General features: G+C 46.4%; 1 pseudogene; it reads left to right on the top strand.

Moving 5' to 3' along the window:
• LOC118391623 (tyrosine-protein kinase JAK2-like) overlaps positions 1-16,510 on the top strand; it is a 38,308-nt pseudogene extending 21,798 nt beyond the window's left edge.
• Positions 16,511-17,001: the final 491 nt, after the last annotated feature.

Below are 17,001 nucleotides of genomic sequence, written 5' to 3'. Positions count from 1 at the left end.
GTTAGTCTACCTCTACCTCCATCTCAACCTTTTCCTCTGTTAGTCTACCTCCATCCCAACCTTTTCCTCTGTTAGTCTACCTCCATCTCACCTCCATCCCAACCTTTTCCTCTGTTAGTCTACCATCCCATCCTCTGTTAGTCTACCTTTTCCATCCCAACCTTTTCCTCTTAGTCTACCTCCATCCCAACCTTTTCCTCTGTTAGTCTACCTCTACCTCCATCTCAACCTTTTCCTCTGTTAGTCTACCTCCATCCCAACCTGTTCCTCTGTTAGTCTACCTCTACCTCCATCCCAACCTTTTCCTCTGTTAGTCTCCTCCATCCCAACCTTTTTCCTCTGTTAGTCTACCTCCATCCCAACCTTTTCCTCTGTTAGTCTACCTCTACCTCCATCCCAACCTTTTCCTCTGTTAGTCTCCCTCCATTTTCCTCTGTTAACCTCTACCTCCATCTCAACCTTTGTTAGTCTACCTCCATCCCAACCTTTTCCTCTGTTAGTCTACCTCCATCCCTCAACCTTTTCCTCTGTTAGTCTACTCCATCCCAACCTTTTCCTCTGTTAGTCTCCCTCTACATCCCAACCTTTTCCTCTGTTAGTCTACCTCTCCATCTCAACCTTTTCCTCTGTTAGTCTACCTCTACCTCCATCCATCCTCTGTTAACCTCCATCCCAGCCTGTTCCTCTGTTAGTCTACCTCTACCTCCATCCCAACCTTTTCCCTCTGTTAGTCTACCTCCATCCCAACCTTTTCCTCTGTTAGTCTACCTCTACCTCCATCCCAACCTTTTCCTCTGTTAGTCTACCTCCATCCCAACCTTTCCTCTGTTAGTCTACCTCTACCTCCATCCCAACCTTTTCCTCTGTTAGTCTACCTCATCCCAACCTTTTCCTCTGTTAGTCTACCTCTACCTCCATCCCAACCTTTTCCTCTGTTAGTCTACCTCCATCCCAACCTCCTCTGTTATCCCTCCATCTCAACCTTTTCCTCTGTTAGTCTGCACGCCATCCCAACCTGTTCCTCTGTTACTACTCCATCCCAACCTTTTCCTCTGTTAGTCTACCTCCATCTCAACCTTTTCCTCTGTTAGTCTCCCCATCCCAACCTTTTCCTCTGTTAGTCTACCTCTGCCTCCATCCCAACCTTTTCCTCTGTTAGTCTACCTCCATCCCAACCTTTTCCTCTGTTAGTCTACCTCTACCTCCATCTCAACCTTTTCCTCTGTTAGTCTACCTCCATCCCAACCTTTTTCCTCTGTTCTCAGCCCTCTGTTAGCCTCTGTCTCCATCCCAACCTTTTCCTCTGTTAGTCTACCTCTACCTCCATCCCAACCTTTTCTCTCTGTTAGTCTACCTCTACCTCCATCCCAACCTTTTCCTCTGTTAGTCTACCCTCTCCCTCATCCCAACCTGTTCCCTCTGTTAGTCTACCTCCATCCCAACCTTTTCCTCTGTTAGTCTACCTCCATCCCAACCTTTTCCTCTGTTAGTCTACCTCCATCCATCTCAACCTTTTCCTCTTTTCTACCTCTCCCAACCTTTTCCTCTGTTAGTCTACCTCCATCCCAACCTTTTCCTCTGTTAGTCTACCTCTACTCCATCTCAACCTTTTCCTCTGTTAGTCTACCTCCATCCCAACCTTTTCCTCTGTTAGTCTACCTCTACCCCATCTCCAACCTTTTTCCTCTGTTAGTCTACCTCTACCTCCATCCCAACCTTTTCTCTGTTAGTCTACCTCCATCCCAGCCTGTTCCTCTGTTAGTCTACCATCCCAACCTTTTCCTCTGTTAGTCTACACTCCATCCCAACCTTTTCCTCTGTTAGTCTCCTCCATCCCAACCTTTTCCTCTCTGTTAGTCTACATCTCCATCCCAACCTTTTCCTCTGTTAGTCTACCTCCATCCCAACCTTTTCCTCTCTGTTAGTCTACCTCTACCTCCATCCCAACCTTTTCCTCTGTTAGTCTACCTCCATCCCAACCTTTTCCTCTGTTAGTCTACCTTTCTCCATCTCATCATTTTCCCCTCTGTTAGTCAACCTCCATCCCAACCTTTTCTACCTCTGCACCTCCATCTCAACCTTTTCCTCTGTTAGTCTACCTCCATCCCAACCTTTTCCTCTGTTAGTCTACCTCTACCTCCATCCAACCTTTTCCTCTGTTAGTCTACCTCCATCCCAACCTGTTCCTCTGTTAGTCTACCTCTACCTCCATCCCAACCTTTTCCTCTGTTAGTCTACCTCCCCCATCCCAACCTTTTCCTCTGTTAGTCTACCTCCATCTCAACCTTTTTCCAACCTTTTCCTCTGTTAGTCTACCTCCATCCCAACCTTTTCCTCTGTTAGTCTCTACCTCCATCCCAACCTTTTCCTCTGTTAGTCTACCTCCATCCCAACCTTTTCCTCTGTTAGTCTACCTCTACCTCCATCTCAACCTTTTCCTCTGTTAGTCTACCTCTCCCTCCATCCCAACCTTTTCCTCTGTTAGTCTACATCTACCTCCATCCCAACCTTTTCCTCTGTTAGTCTACCTCCATCCCAACCTTTTCCTCTGTTAGTCTACCTCTACCTCCATCCCAACCTTTTCCTCTGTTAGTCTACCTCTACCTCCATCCCAACCTTTTCCTCTGTTAGTCTACCTCTACCTCCATCTCAACCTTTTCCTCTGTTATTCTACCTCCATCCCAACCTTTTTTGTTAGTCCTCTACTCCATCCCAAGTGTTCCTCTGTTAGTCTCCCTCCATCTCAATCTTTTCTCCATCCCAACCTTTTCCTCTGTTAGTCTACCTCTACCTCCATCCCAACCTTTTTCTCTCTTAGTCTACCTCCATCCCAACCTTTTCCTCTGTTAGTCTACCTCTACCTCCCAACCTTTTCTCTGTTAGTCTACCTCCATCCCAACCTTTTCCTCTGTTAGTCTACCTCTACCTCCATCCCAACCTTTTCTCTCCCTCTCCCAGCCTGTTCCTCTGTTGGTCTACCTCTACCTCCATCCCAACCTTTTCCTCTGTTAGTCTACCTCCATCCCAACCTTTTCCTCTGTTAGTCTACCTCCATCCCAACCTTTTCCTCTGTTAGTCTACCTCCATACCTTTTCCAGTCTACCTCCATCTCACCTTTTCCTCTGTTAGTCTCCCTCCATCCCAACCTTTTTCCTCTGTTAGTCTACCTCTACCTCCATCTCAACCTTTTCCTCTGTTAGTCTACCTCTCCCTCCATCCCAACATGTTCCTCTGTTATCTCATCTACCTCCATCCCAACCTTTTCCTCTGTTGGTCTACCTCCATCCCAACCTTTTCCTCTGTTAGTCTACCTCTACCTCCATCCCAACCTTTTCCTCTGTTAGTCTACCTCCCCTCCTCTGTTAGCCTACCACCTCCATCTCAACCTTCTCCTCTGTTAGTCAGCCTCCATCTCAACCTTTTCCTCAGTTAGTCTCCCTCCATCTCAACCTTTTCCTATGTTAGTCTCCCTCCATCCCAACCTGTTCCTCTGTTAGTCTACCTCTACCTCCATCCCAACCTTTTCCTCTGTTAGTCTACCTCCATCCCAACCTTTTCCTCTGTTAGTCTCCACCTCCATCCCAACCTTTTCCTCTGTTAGTCTGCCTCTACCTCCATCCCAGCCTTTTTCCTCTGTTAGTCTACCTCCATCCCAACCTTTTCCTCTGTTAGTCTACCTCCATCCCAACCTTTTCTCTGTTAGTCTACCTCCATCCCAACCTTTTCCTCTGTTAGTCTCCCTCTACCTCCATCCCAACCTTTTCCTCTGTTAGTCTACTCTACCTCCCATCTCAGCCTTTTCCTCTGTCTCCATCCCAACCTTTTCCTCCTGTCTAGTCCATCCCAACCTTTTCCTCTGTTGACTACTCCATCCCAACCTGTTCCTCTGTTAGTCTACCTCTACCTCCATCCCAACCTGTTCCTCCATCTACCTCTACCTCCATCCCAACCTTTTTCCTCTGTTAGTCTACCTCCATCCCAACCTTTTCTGTCTCCTCTGCCTCCATCCCAACCTTTCCTCTGTTAGACTCCTCTGCCTCCATCCCAACCTTTTCCTCCTGTTAGTCTCCATCCATCAACCCTTTCCTCTGTTAGTCCCTCTACCTCCATCCCAACCTTTTCCTCTGTTATCTACCTCTACCTCCATCCCAACTTTTCCTCTGTTAGTCTACCTCCCTCTGTTCCTCCATCCCCAACCTAACCTTTTCCTCTGTTAGTCTACCTCCATCCCAACCTTTTCTCTGTCTACCTCCATCCCAACCTTTTCCTCTGTTAGTCTACCTCTACCTCCATCCCAACTACCTCCATCCCAACCTTTTCCTCTGTTAGTCTACCTCCATCCCAGCCTTTTCCTCTGTTAGCCCTCCATCCCAACCTTTTTCTCTGTTAGTCTACCACCTCCTCAACCTTTTCCTCTGTTAGTCTCCCTCCATCCCAGCCTTTTCCACTGTTAGTCTGTCCATCTCATTTTCCTCAGTCTACCTCCATTTTTCCTCTGTTAGTCTGCTCCATCCCAACCTTTTTCTCTGTTAGTCTACCTCTACCTCCATCTCAACCTTTTCCTCTGTTAGTCTCCCTCCATCCCAGCCTTTTCCTCTGTTAGTCTACCTCCATCCCAACCTTTTCCCTGTTAGTCTACCTCCATCCCAACCTTTTTCTCTGTTAGTCTACACTCTACCTCCATCCCAACCTTTTCCTCTGTTAGTCTCCTCTACCTCCATCCCAACCTTTTCCTCTGTTAGTCTCCCTCCATCCCAGCCTTTCCACTGTTAGTCTCCATCCATCAGCCTTTTCTCTGTTAGTCTCCCTCCATCCCAACCTTTTCCTCTGTTAGTCTACCTCTACCTCCATCCCAACCTTTTCCTCTGTTAGTCTACCTCTACCTCCATCCCAACCTTTTCCTCTGTTAGTCTACCTCCATCCCAACCTTTTCCTCTGTTAGTCTACCTCTACCTCCATCCCAACCTTTTCCTCTGTTAGTCTACCTCCATCCCAACCTTTTCCTCTGTTAGTCTACCTCCATCCCAACCTTTTCCTCTGTTAGTCTCCCTCATCCCAACCTTTTCCTGTTAGTCTACCTCCATCCCAACCTTTTCCTCTGTTAGTCTACCTCCATCCCAACCTTTTTCTCTGTTAGTCTACCTCTACCTCCATCTCGACCTTTTCCTCTGTTAGTCTACCTCCATCCCAACCTGTTCCTCTGTTAGTCTACCTCCATCTCAACCTTTTCCTCTGTTAGTCTACCGCCATCCCAACCTGTTCCTCTGTTAGTCTACCTCCATCTCAACCTTTTCCTCTGTTAGTCTACCTCCATCCCAACCTTTTCCTCTGTTAGTCTACCTCTACCTCCATCCCAACCTTTTCCTCTGTTAGTCTACCTCCATCCCAACCTTTTCCTCTGTTAGTCTACCTCTACCTCCATCTCAACCTTTTCCTCTGTTAGTCTACCTCCATCCCAACCTTTTCCTCTGTTAGTCTACCTCTACCTCCATCTCAACCTTTTCCTCTGTTAGTCTACCTCCATCCCAACCTGTTCCTCTGTTAGTCTACCTCTACCTCCATCCCAACCTTTTCCTCTGTTAGTCTACCTCCATCCCAATCTTTTCCTCTGTTAGTCTACCTCCATCTCAACCTTTTCCTCTGTTAGTCTACCTCCATCTCAACCTTTTCCTCTGTTAGTCTACCTCCATCTCAACCTTTTCCTCTGTTAGTCTACCTCCATCTCAACCTTTTCCTCTGTTAGTCTCCCTCCATCCCAACCTTTTCCTCTGTTAGTCTACCTCTACCTCCATCTCAACCTTTTCCTCTGTTAGTCTACCTCTCCCTCCATCCCAACATGTTCCTCTGTTAGTCTACATCTACCTCCATCCCAACCTTTTCCTCTGTTAGTCTACCTCCATCCCAACCTTTTCCTCTGTTAGCCTACCTCTACCTCCATCTCAACCTTTTCCTCTGTTAGTCTCCCTCCATCTCAACCTTTTCCTATGTTAGTCTCCCTCCATCCCAACCTGTTCCTCTGTTAGTCTACCTCTACCTCCATCCCAACCTTTTCCTCTGTTAGTCTACCTCTACCTCCATCTCAACCTTCTCCTCTGTTAGTCAACCTCCATCTCAACCTTTTCCTCTGTTAGTCTCCCTCCATCCCAACCTGTTCCTCTGTTAGTCTACCTCTACCTCCATCCCAACCTTTTCCTCTGTTAGTCTACCTCTACCTCCATCCCAACCTTTTCCTCTGTTAGTCTACCTCTACCTCCATCCCAACCTTTTCCTCTGTTAGTCTACCTCCATCCCAACCTTTTCCTCTGTTAGTCTACCTCCATCCCAACCTTTTCTCTGTTAGTCTACCTCCATCCCAACCTTTTCCTCTGTTAGTCTACCTCTACCTCCATCCCAACCTTTTCCTCTGTTAGTCTACCTCTACCTCCATCTCAACCTTTTCCTCTGTAAGTCTACCTCCATCCCAACCTTTTCCTCTGTTAGTCTACCTCTACCTCCATCCCAACCTTTTCCTCTGTTAGTCTACCTCCATCCCAACCTGTTCCTCTGTTAGTCTACCTCTACCTCCATCCCAACCTGTTCCTCTGTTAGTCTACCTCTACCTCCATCCCAACCTTTTCCTCTGTTAGTCTACCTCCATCCCAACCTTTTCCTCTGTTAGCCTCCCTCTACCTCCATCCCAACCTTTTCCTCTGTTAGACTCCCTCTACCTCCATCCCAACCTTTTCCTCTGTTAGTCTACCTCTACCTCCATCCCAACCTTTTCCTCTGTTAGTCTACCTCTACCTCCATCCCAACCTTTTCCTCTGTTAGTCTACCTCTCCCTCCATCCCAACCTGTTCCTCTGTTAGTCTACCTCCATCCCAACCTTTTCCTCTGTTAGTCTACCTCCATCCCAACCTTTTCCTCTGTTAGTCTACCTCCATCCCAACCTTTTCCTCTGTTAGTCTACCTCTACCTCCATCTCAACCTTTTCCTCTGTTAGTCTACCTCCATCCCAACCTTTTCCTCTGTTAGTCTACCTCCATCCCAACCTTTTTCTCTGTTAGTCTACCTCTACCTCCATCTCAACCTTTTCCTCTGTTAGTCTCCCTCCATCCCAACCTTTTCCTCTGTTAGTCTACCTCCATCCCAACCTTTTCCTCTGTTAGTCTACCTCCATCCCAACCTTTTCCTCTGTTAGTCCTGCCTCTACCTCCATCCCAACCTTTTTCCTCTGTTAGTCTCCCTCCATCCCAACCTTTTCCTCTGTTAGTCTCCCTCCATCCCAACCTTTTCCATGTTAGTCTACCTCTACCTCCATCTCAACCTTTTTCCTCTGTTAGTCTCCTCCATCCCAACCTTTTCCTCTGTTAGTCTACCTCCATCCCAACCTTTTCTCTACCTCCATCCCAACCTTTTCCTCTGTTAGTCTGCTCCCTCCATCCCAACCTTTTCCTCTGTTAGTCTACATCTACCTCCATCCCAACCTTTTCCTCTGTTGGTCTACCTCCATCCCAACCTTTTTCTCTGTTAGTCTACCTCTCCTCCATCCCAACCTTTTCCTCTGTTAGTCTACATCTACCTCCATCCCAACCTTTTCCTCTGTTAGTCTACCTCCATCTCATCCTTTTCCTCTGTTGGTCCCTCCATCCCAACCTTTTCCTCTGTTAGTCTCCCTCCATCTCATTTTCTAGTCCTCCATCCCAACCTTTTCCTCTGTTAGTCTTCCTCCATCCCAACCTTTTCCTCTGTTAGCCTCCTCTACCTCCATCCCATCCTTTTCCTCTGTTAGTCAACCTCCATCTCATCCTTTTCCTCTGTTAGTCTCCTCCATCTCAACCTTTTCCTCTGTTAGTCTCCCTCCATCCCAACCTTTTTCCTCTGTTGGTCTACCTCCATCCCAACCTTTTCCTCTGTTAGCCTCCCTCTGTCCATCTCATCCTTTTCCTCTGTTAGTCACCTCCATCTCATCCTTTTCCTCTGTTAGTCAACCTCCATCTCATCCTTTTCCTCTGTTGTCTCTCTCCATCCCAACCTTTTCCTCTGTTAGTCTCCCTCCATCCCAAACTGTTCCTCTGTTAGTCTACCTCCATCTCAACCTTTTCCTCTGTTAGTCTCCCTCCATCCCAACCTTTTCCTCTGTTAGTCTACCTCCATCTCATCCTTTTCTCTGTTGAGTCTACCTCCATCCCAACCTTTTCCTCTGTTAGTCTCCTCCATCCAACCTTTTCTATGTTGGTCTCCCTCCATCCCAACCTTTTCCTCTGTTAGTCTACCTCCATCCCAACCTTTTCCTCTGTTAGCCTCCCTCTACCTCCATCTCAACCTTTTTCCTCTGTTAGTCAACCTCCATCTCATCCTTTTCCTCTGTTAGTCAACCTCCATCTCATCCTTTTCCTCTGTTAGTCTACCTCCATCCCAACCTTTTCCTCTGTTAGTCTACCTCCATCCCAACCTTTTCCTCTGTTAGTCTACCTCTCCTCCATCTCAACCTTTTCCTCTGTTAGTCTACCTCCATCCCAAGCCTTTTCCTCTGTTAGTCTACCTCCATCCCAACCTTTTTCTCTGTTAGTCTACCTCTACCTCCATCTCAACCTTTTCCTCTGTTAGTCTCCCTCCATCCCAACCTTTTCCTCTGTTAGTCTACCTCCATCCCAACCTTTTCCTCTGTTAGTCTACCTCCATCCCAACCTTTTTCTCTGTTAGTCTACCTCTACCTCCATCCCAACCTTTTCCTCTGTTAGTCTACCTCTACCTCCATCCCAACCTTTTCCTCTGTTAGTCTCCCTCCATCCCAACCTTTTCCACTGTTAGTCTACCTCTACCTCCATCTCAACCTTTTCCTCTGTTAGTCTCCCTCCATCCCAACCTTTTCCTCTGTTAGTCTACCTCCATCCCAACCTTTTCCTCTGTTAGTCTACCTCCATCCCAACCTTTTTCTCTGTTAGTCTACCTCTACCTCCATCCCAACCTTTTCCTCTGTTAGTCTACATCTACCATCCCAACCTTTTCCTCTGTTAGTCTACCTCCATCCCAACCTTTTTCTCTGTTAGTCTACCTCTACCTCCATCCCAACCTTTTCCTCTGTTAGTCTACATCTACCTCCATCCCAACCTTTTCCTCTGTTAGCCTCCTCCATCTCATCCTTTTTCTCTGTTATCTACCTCCATCCCAACCTTTTCCTCTGTTAGTCTCCCCTCCATCTCAACCTTTTCCTATCTCATCCCATTTTCCTCTGTTAGTCTTCCTCCATCCCAACCTTTTCCTCTGTTAGCCTCCTCTACCTCCATCTCATCCTTTTCCTCTGTTATCTCCATCTCATCCTTTTCCTCTGTTAGTCTCCCTCCATCTCATCCTTTTCCTCTGTTAGTCTCCCTCCATCTCTTTTTCCTCTGTTTACTCCCTCCATCCCAACCTTTTCCTCTGTTAGTCTACCTCCATCCCAACCTTTTCCTCTGTTAGCCTCCCTCTACCTCCATCATCCTTTTCCTGTTAGTCCCTCATCTCATCCTTTTCCTCTGTTAGTCAACCTCCATCTCATCCAGTCTCTCTCCATCTCAACCTTTTCTATGTTAGTCTCCCTCCATCCCAAACTGTTCCTCTGTTAGTCTACCTCCATCTCAACCTTTTCCTCTGTTAGTCTCCCTCCATCCCAACCTTTTCCTCTGTTAGTCTACCTCCATCTCATCCTTTTCCTCTGTTAGTCTACCTCCATCCCACCTTTTCCTCTGTTAGTCTCCATCTCAACCTTTTCCTATGTTAGTCTCCCTCCATCCCAACCTTTTCTCCCATACTCCATCCCAACCTTTTCCTCTGTTAGTCTCCCTACCTCCATCTCAACCTTTTCCTCTGTTAGTCTCCTCCATCCCAACCTTTTCCTCTGTTAGTCTACCTCTGCCTCCACATCCCAGCCTTTTTCTACTCCCTCCATCCCAAACTTTTCCTCTGTTAGTCTACCTCTACCTCCATCCAACCTTTTCCTCTGTTAGTCTACCTCCCTCCATCCCAACCTTTTCCTCTGTTAGTCACCTCCTACCTCTACCTCCATCCCAACCTTTTCCTCTGTTAGTCTACCTCCCTCCATCCCAACCTACTACCTCCATCCCAACCTTTTCCTCTGTTAGCCTCCCCAACCTCTGTCTCCATCCCAACCTTTTCCTCTGTTAGTCCTCTGTCTCCATCCCAACCTTTTCCTCTGTTTAGTCTACCTCTACCTCCATCCCAACCTTTTCCTCTGTTAGCCTCCTCTGTCTCCATCCCAACCTTTTCCTCTGTTAGCCTCCCTCTGTCCTCCATCCCAACCTTTTCCTCTCTGTTAGTCTCTGTTCCATCCCTCTAGGTCTCCTCTACCTCCATCTCCAACCTTTTCCTCTGTTAGTCTCCTCCACCTCCATCCCAACCTTTTTTCTCTGTTAGCCTCCTCTGTCTCCATCCCAACCTTTTCCTCTGTTAGTCTCCTCTGTCTCCATCCCAACCCTTTCCTCTGTTAGCCTCCTCTGTCTCCATCCCAACCCTTTCCTCTGTTAGCCTCCCTCTGTCTCCATCCCAACCCTTTCCTCTGTTAGCCTCCTCTGTCTCCATCCCAACCCTCTTTTCCTCTGTTAGCCTCCCTCTGTCTCCATCCCAACCCTTTCCTCTGTTAGCCTCCTCTGTCTCCATCCCAACCTTTTCCTCTGTTAGCCTCCTCTGTCTCCATCCCAACCTTTTTCCTCTGTTAGCCTACCTCCATCCCAACCTTTTCCTCTGTTAGTCTACCTCCATCCCAACCTTTTCCTCTGTTAGCCTCCTCTGTCTCCATCCCAACCTTTTCCTCTGTTAGCCTCCTCTGTCTCCATCCCAACCTTTTCCTCTGTTAGCCTCCCTCTGTCTCCACCCCAACCTTTTCCTCTGTTAGTCTCCTCTGTCTCCATCCCAACCCTTTCTCTGTTAGCCTCCTCTGTCTCCATCCCAACCTTTTCCTCTGTTAGCCTCCCCTCTGTCTCCATCCCAACCTTTTCCTCTGTTAGCCTACCTCCATCCCAACCTTTTCCTCTGTTAGTCTACCTCCCATCCCAACCTTTTCCTCTGTTAGCCTCCCTCTGTCTCCATCCCAACCTTTTCCTCTGTTAGCCTCCTCTGTCTCCATCCCAACCTTTCCTCTGTTAGCCTCTGTTAGCAGTTTTAAGCCCCTTTAGTAGATGTGCTCCACTGGTCCAGCTGTAATTTGTTGAATTCTAACCCTTTCAGACATGATGGTGCAGGAATATGGGAAGTTTGGCTCCCTGGATACATACCTGAAGAAGAAGAAGCTCTGTGAACATCACCTGGAAGCTAGAGGTGGCCAAGCAGCTGGCCTGGGCTATGCATTACCTGGTAAGACCAATCAATCAATCCATCAATTAACCCCCCTCCCTATCTTTCCCACTTTCTCCTCTTTGTCCAATAAACACATTGAATACAACTGAATCTGCTAAGTGGCAGATATCTCCGTAATGGTGTAACTTTTGTGTTCAATCAGCCACTAATCAGTCCGCCATGTTCAATTTAATAACAGGAGGACAAGAGCCTGGTCCATGGGAACGTGTGTGCCAGAAGCGTCCTGTTGATCCGAGAGGAGGACAGGAAGAATGGGAACCCCCTTCATCAAACTGAGTGACCCTGGAATCAGCATCACTGTGCTGCCCAAAGATGGTAATTACCGACCCTGCGTATTAGTTATTACAAAGATACTGTACTAAGAAATTGTACTTTACTGAACTTTTGCACGTTGTTTTACAATACTATGTGTCGACTGTTTGGCTTGGTTACACAGCGACACAAGGCATCACTGGGTGTTTGTTCCTAATGTTTTATACACTAACAGCTAAAGCATACAACGCAGAAACAAATAAGAACAGCAACTCAGGAAGTCAGGAAGGGGTATATTTAATGTCTGTGTACTCTATGTATTCCCATCCCATCATCCTGTCCTCCACTGTCCCTCCAGTCCTTGTGGAGCGCATCCCCTGGGTACCTCAGAGTGTTTGGGAGGACAGACATCATGACTCTGGCTACAGATAAGTGGGCCTTCGGCACCACTCTGTGGGAGATCTGTAGTGGAGGAGACAGACCACTCAGCACACTGGACTGCTCCAAGGTAAGGATTTCTGGAGGTGCAATTAACACTTTTCATGGAATATTTATATTTTGCTATATATATATATTGATATATAATTCTAATATAATTTAATTTAGTCAGTAATGGTAAGCCTTGTGCGAGCCAGAACGGTCTATAAGGCAGGACTCCATCTCCTGTTTCTGTCTCATTGTTGGTATTGCCCCACTGTAAATTACAGCCAAATATCAAGGTGGTTTTTACAAGCAGGAAATCAAATCAATTTAAATCAAAGTCGAAGATGTCCAACCTGAGGGTTTTGTGCCTCAGTTTACTGGTATGTTACAGTATGTTATGTTTAGAGAGACATAGTTGATGTACTGTTCTCTTGTCTGGACACTGAGACTAAAACTGTCTTCTGACATTGTCTTCATCAGGTTATTTGTCTTTGTCTTGTTAAAAAACACCATCCAACTGTCATGCACAGCATAATAATCCATTATTAGTAAGGTATTAGAGTTCCTCTGTTTATAGTTGACGTTATTGTCCTCTGTAGAAACGTCTGTTCTATGAAGACCATCACCAGCTGCCTGCTCCTAAGTGGACAGAGCTGGCCAACCTGATCAACAGCTGTATGGACTATGAGCCGTCCAACAGACCCTCCTTCAGAGCTGTTATCAGAGACCTCAACAGCCTCTTCACACCTGGTCGGTCGTCTCCTCTCTTTCTAGTGCTCTGCAGACTGACAAACATGTCCTACTAGTGATTTCACTGATGCTGTTCCAGTGGCTCGGTGTGTTAAACCATGGCACTGCCAACGTCAGTTCCATTCTCGCATGGACTGCAAGATATACTGAATGTAGGCTATTAGGTCACTGTCAGTGTTGACAGTTCTCTGACACTTTTGGGTAAAAAATGTATGCTAGATTAGGATGTATGTATGTTTTGGTTTATTTCCAGAAGGTGTTGATTGTGTCTTGTCTCCTGCTGCAGACTATGAGTTGCTGGTGGAGAGTGACATGGTGCCCAACAGGGCCAGAGGGTTTGGGTTCCCAGGGGCCTTTGAGAACCAAAACCCTGCTCAGTTTGAAGAGAGACATCTCATCTTCCTCAAGCAGCTGGGCAAGGTTCGACAACACACACACGTCACCAGTCTCTCTGTCTCTCTGTCACTCACTCTCTGTCTCTCACTCACTCTCTGTCTCTCTCTACTCACTCTGTCCGTCTCTCACTCACTCTCTGTCTCACTCACTCTCTGTCTCTCACTCACTCTCTGTCTCTTCACTCACTCTCTGTCTCTCACTCACTTCTTCTCTGCTACTCTCTGTCACTCACTCTCTGTCTCTCTGTCACTCACTCTCTGTCACTCACTCTCTGTCTCTCTGTCACTCACTCTCTGTCTCTCTGTCTCTCACTCACTCTCTGTCTCTCCCACTCACTCTCTGTCTCTCACTCTCTGTCTCTCACTCACTCTCTGTCTCTCACTCACTCTCGCTGTCACTCTCTGTCTCTCACTCACTCTCTGTCTCTCACTCTCTGTCTCTCACTCACTCTCTCTCTCACTCACTCTCTGTCTCTCACTCACTCTCTCTCTCTCTCACTCACTCTCTCTGTCACTCTCTGTCTCTCACTCACTCTCTGTCTCTCACTCTCTGTCTCTCTGTCACTCTCTGTCATTCTCTGTCTCTACTCACTCACTCTCTGTCTCTCTGTCACTTCTCATTTCTGTCTCTAACTCACTCTCTGTCTCTCTGTCACTCACTCTGTCTCAATTCAAGTCAAGGGCTTTATTGTCATGGGAAACATATGTTAACGTTGCCAAAGCAAGTGAAGTAGATAATATACTAAAGTGAAATAAACAATAAAAAGGAACAGTAAACATTACACTAACAGAAGTTCCCAAAGAATAAAGACATTACAAATGTAACTATGTACAAATGGTTAAAGTACAAAAGGGAAAATAAATAACCCATATTTATGCTTGTATTTACAAAGGTGTTTGTTCTTCACTGGTTGACCTTTTCTTGTGGCAACAGGTCACAAATCTTGCTGCTGTGATGTCACACTGTGGTATTTTGCTCAATAGATATGGGAGTCGCTCTGTCGCTCTTTTTCCTCTTTTCACTCCCTCTGCACATTTTACTCTCTCTAACTCCCTCCCTCTCCACACTTTTTATTCCCCCTCTCTCTAACTCCTTCTCTCTCTTCTCTCTCTCAGGGTAACTTTGGCAGTGTGGAGATGTGTAGGTATGACCCTCTGCAGGATAACACTGGGGAGGTTGTGGCTGTCAAGAAGCTGCAGCACAGCACAGCAGAACACCTCCGAGACTTTGAACGTGAGATAGAGATCCTCAAGTCCCTTCAGCATGACAACATCGTCAAGTACAAGGGAGTGTGTTACAGTGCTGGTGAGATTTACCATCATCATAACTAGAGAAACTTAAATCACCAAGGCAGGGAATCAGTGCATCTTAAGGATTGGCCCCTTTTTTCCCCATTTTGACCTAAAATGACATACCCAGGTCTACGGACTCTGAACCAAGGATATGCATTTTCTTGGTACCATTTGAAAGGAAACACTTTAAAGTTTGTGGAAATGTGAAATGAATGTAGGAGAATATATATATTTTTACCTTTATTTAACTAGGCAAGTCAGTTAAGAACAAATTCTTATTTTCAATGACGGCCTAGGAACTGTGGGTTAACTGCCTGTTCAGGAGCAGAACAACATATTTGTACCTTGTCAGCTTGGGGATTTGAACTTGCAACCTTCAGGTTGCTAGTCCAACACTCTAACCACTAGGCTACCCTGCCGCCTCTACATTCTAACCACTAGGCTACCCTGCCGCCTCTACACTCTAACCACTAGGCTACCCTAGATCTGGTATAAAATAATACAAAGAAAAAAACATGCTTTTCTTGTTTGTTTCTTGTTTCATCTTTGAAATGCAAGAGAAAGGCCATAATGTATTATTCCAGCCAAGGCACAATTTGGATTCTGGCCACTAGATGACAGCAGTGTATGTGTAAAGTTTTAGACAGATCCAATGAACCATTGCATATCTGTTCAAAATGTTGTCTCAAGACTACCCAAATGTGACTAATTGGTTTATTAATACATTTTCAAGTTCATAATTGTACACTCTCCTCAAACAATAGCATGGGTGAATTACCAAGGCAGGAGATCAGTTCATCGTGTCCATTTTGTGAAAGACAGGCCAGGGTTGTGTTTAGTAGTGCAGAGGTTTTCAAACCTTTTCCTCTGGGACCTCCAGATATTTCACAATGTTATTGTAGCCGTGGACTGATTTCCCTAATCAGGGGCTTGTTAATTAGCTGACCAGTTCAATCAGGAACGGCTGAGGGCCCCTGAAGAGAGGGGCCCTCAGCGTACACTGTAATAAGACATTTTGCAAGGTAAAACAAACATCTGTTCTTATTGGACAAGTTCAGACTGTAGCTCTCCATAAAAATACAAATAAATGGAGTAAGACCCTGATCTCCTCTTCCTCTGTTGTAATACTCTCTGACCCTCTGTTCTGTCTGACTGACCCTCTGTTCTCTCTCTGACCCTCTGTTCTCTCTCTGGCCCTCTGTTCTGTCTGTGTCTGTCTGAGCCTCTCTCTCCCTCTGTTGCGTTCCTCTCTGACCCTCTGTTCTGTGTCTGTCTGACCCTCTGTTCTGTGTCTGTCTGACCCTCTCTCTCCCTCCCTCTGTTGGGTGCCTGTCTGACCCTCTTCCTCCCCTATTCCTAGGCCGGAGGAACCTGCGTCTCATCATGGAGTACCTCCCCTACGGCAGTCTGAGGGACTACCTCATCAAGAACAAGGCCCGCTTCGACTACAAGAAGCTCCTGCACTACGCCTCACAGATCTGCAAGGTACACTACTTCTCTACTCCTGTAATGCTGTACGCCTGTAATACTGTACGCCTGTAATGCTGTACTCCTGTAATGCTGTACTCCTGTAATGCTGTACTCCTGTAATGCTGTACTCCTGTAATGCTGTACTTCTACTCCTGTAATGCTGTACACCTGTAATGCTGTACGCCTGTAATGCTGTACTCCTGTAATGCTGTACTCCTGTAATGCTCTAATCCTGTAATATTCTCCTGTAATGCTGTACTCCTGTAATGCTGTACTCCTGTAACGCTGTACTCCTGTAACGCTGTACGCCTGTAACGCTGTACGCCTGTAACACTGTAATGCTGTACTCCCGTAATGCTGCTAACTTCTCTACTCCTGCATCGCTGTACTCCTGTAATGCTGTACTCCTGTAATGCTGTACTCCTGTAATGCTGTACGCCTGTAATGCTGTAATACTGTACGCCTGTAATGCTGTACGCCTGTAATGCTGTACTCCTGTAATGCTGTACGCCTGTAATGCTGTACGCCTGTAATGCTGTACGCCTGTAATGCTGTACTCCTGTAATCGCTGTAATATTCTCCTGTAATGCTGTACTCCTGTAATGCTGTACTCATCTAATCTGTACTCCTCTACTCCTGTAATGCTGTACTTACTCCTGTAATGCTGTACTCCTCTACTGCCTGTAATGCTGTACTCCTGTAATATTCTCCTGCTACTCCTGTAATGCTGTACATCCTGTAATGTTCTCCTCTAATCTCCATGTAATGCTGTAATCCTGTAATGTTCTCCTGTAATGCTGTACTCCTCTACTCCTGTAATGCTGTACTCCTGTAATGCTGTACTCCTGTAATATTCTCCTGTACTCACTTCTTACTCCTGTAATGCTGTACTCCTGTAATGCTGTACTTCACCTGTAATGCTGTACTCCTGTAATGCTGTACTCCTGTAACGCTGTACTCCTGTAATGCTGTACTCCTGTAACGCTGTACACCTGTAATACTGTACGCCTGTAATGCTGTACTCCTGTAATGCTGTACTTCTCTACTCCTGTAATGCTGTACTCCTGTAATGCTGTACTCCTGT

This window comes from Oncorhynchus keta, unplaced genomic scaffold (genome assembly GCF_023373465.1).
Source record: "Oncorhynchus keta strain PuntledgeMale-10-30-2019 unplaced genomic scaffold, Oket_V2 Un_contig_3604_pilon_pilon, whole genome shotgun sequence".
Classification (NCBI taxonomy): Eukaryota; Metazoa; Chordata; class Actinopteri; order Salmoniformes; family Salmonidae; genus Oncorhynchus; species Oncorhynchus keta.
The sequence above is the reverse complement of the archived record's forward strand: the minus strand, read 5'-3'. Positions and strand labels throughout refer to the sequence as shown.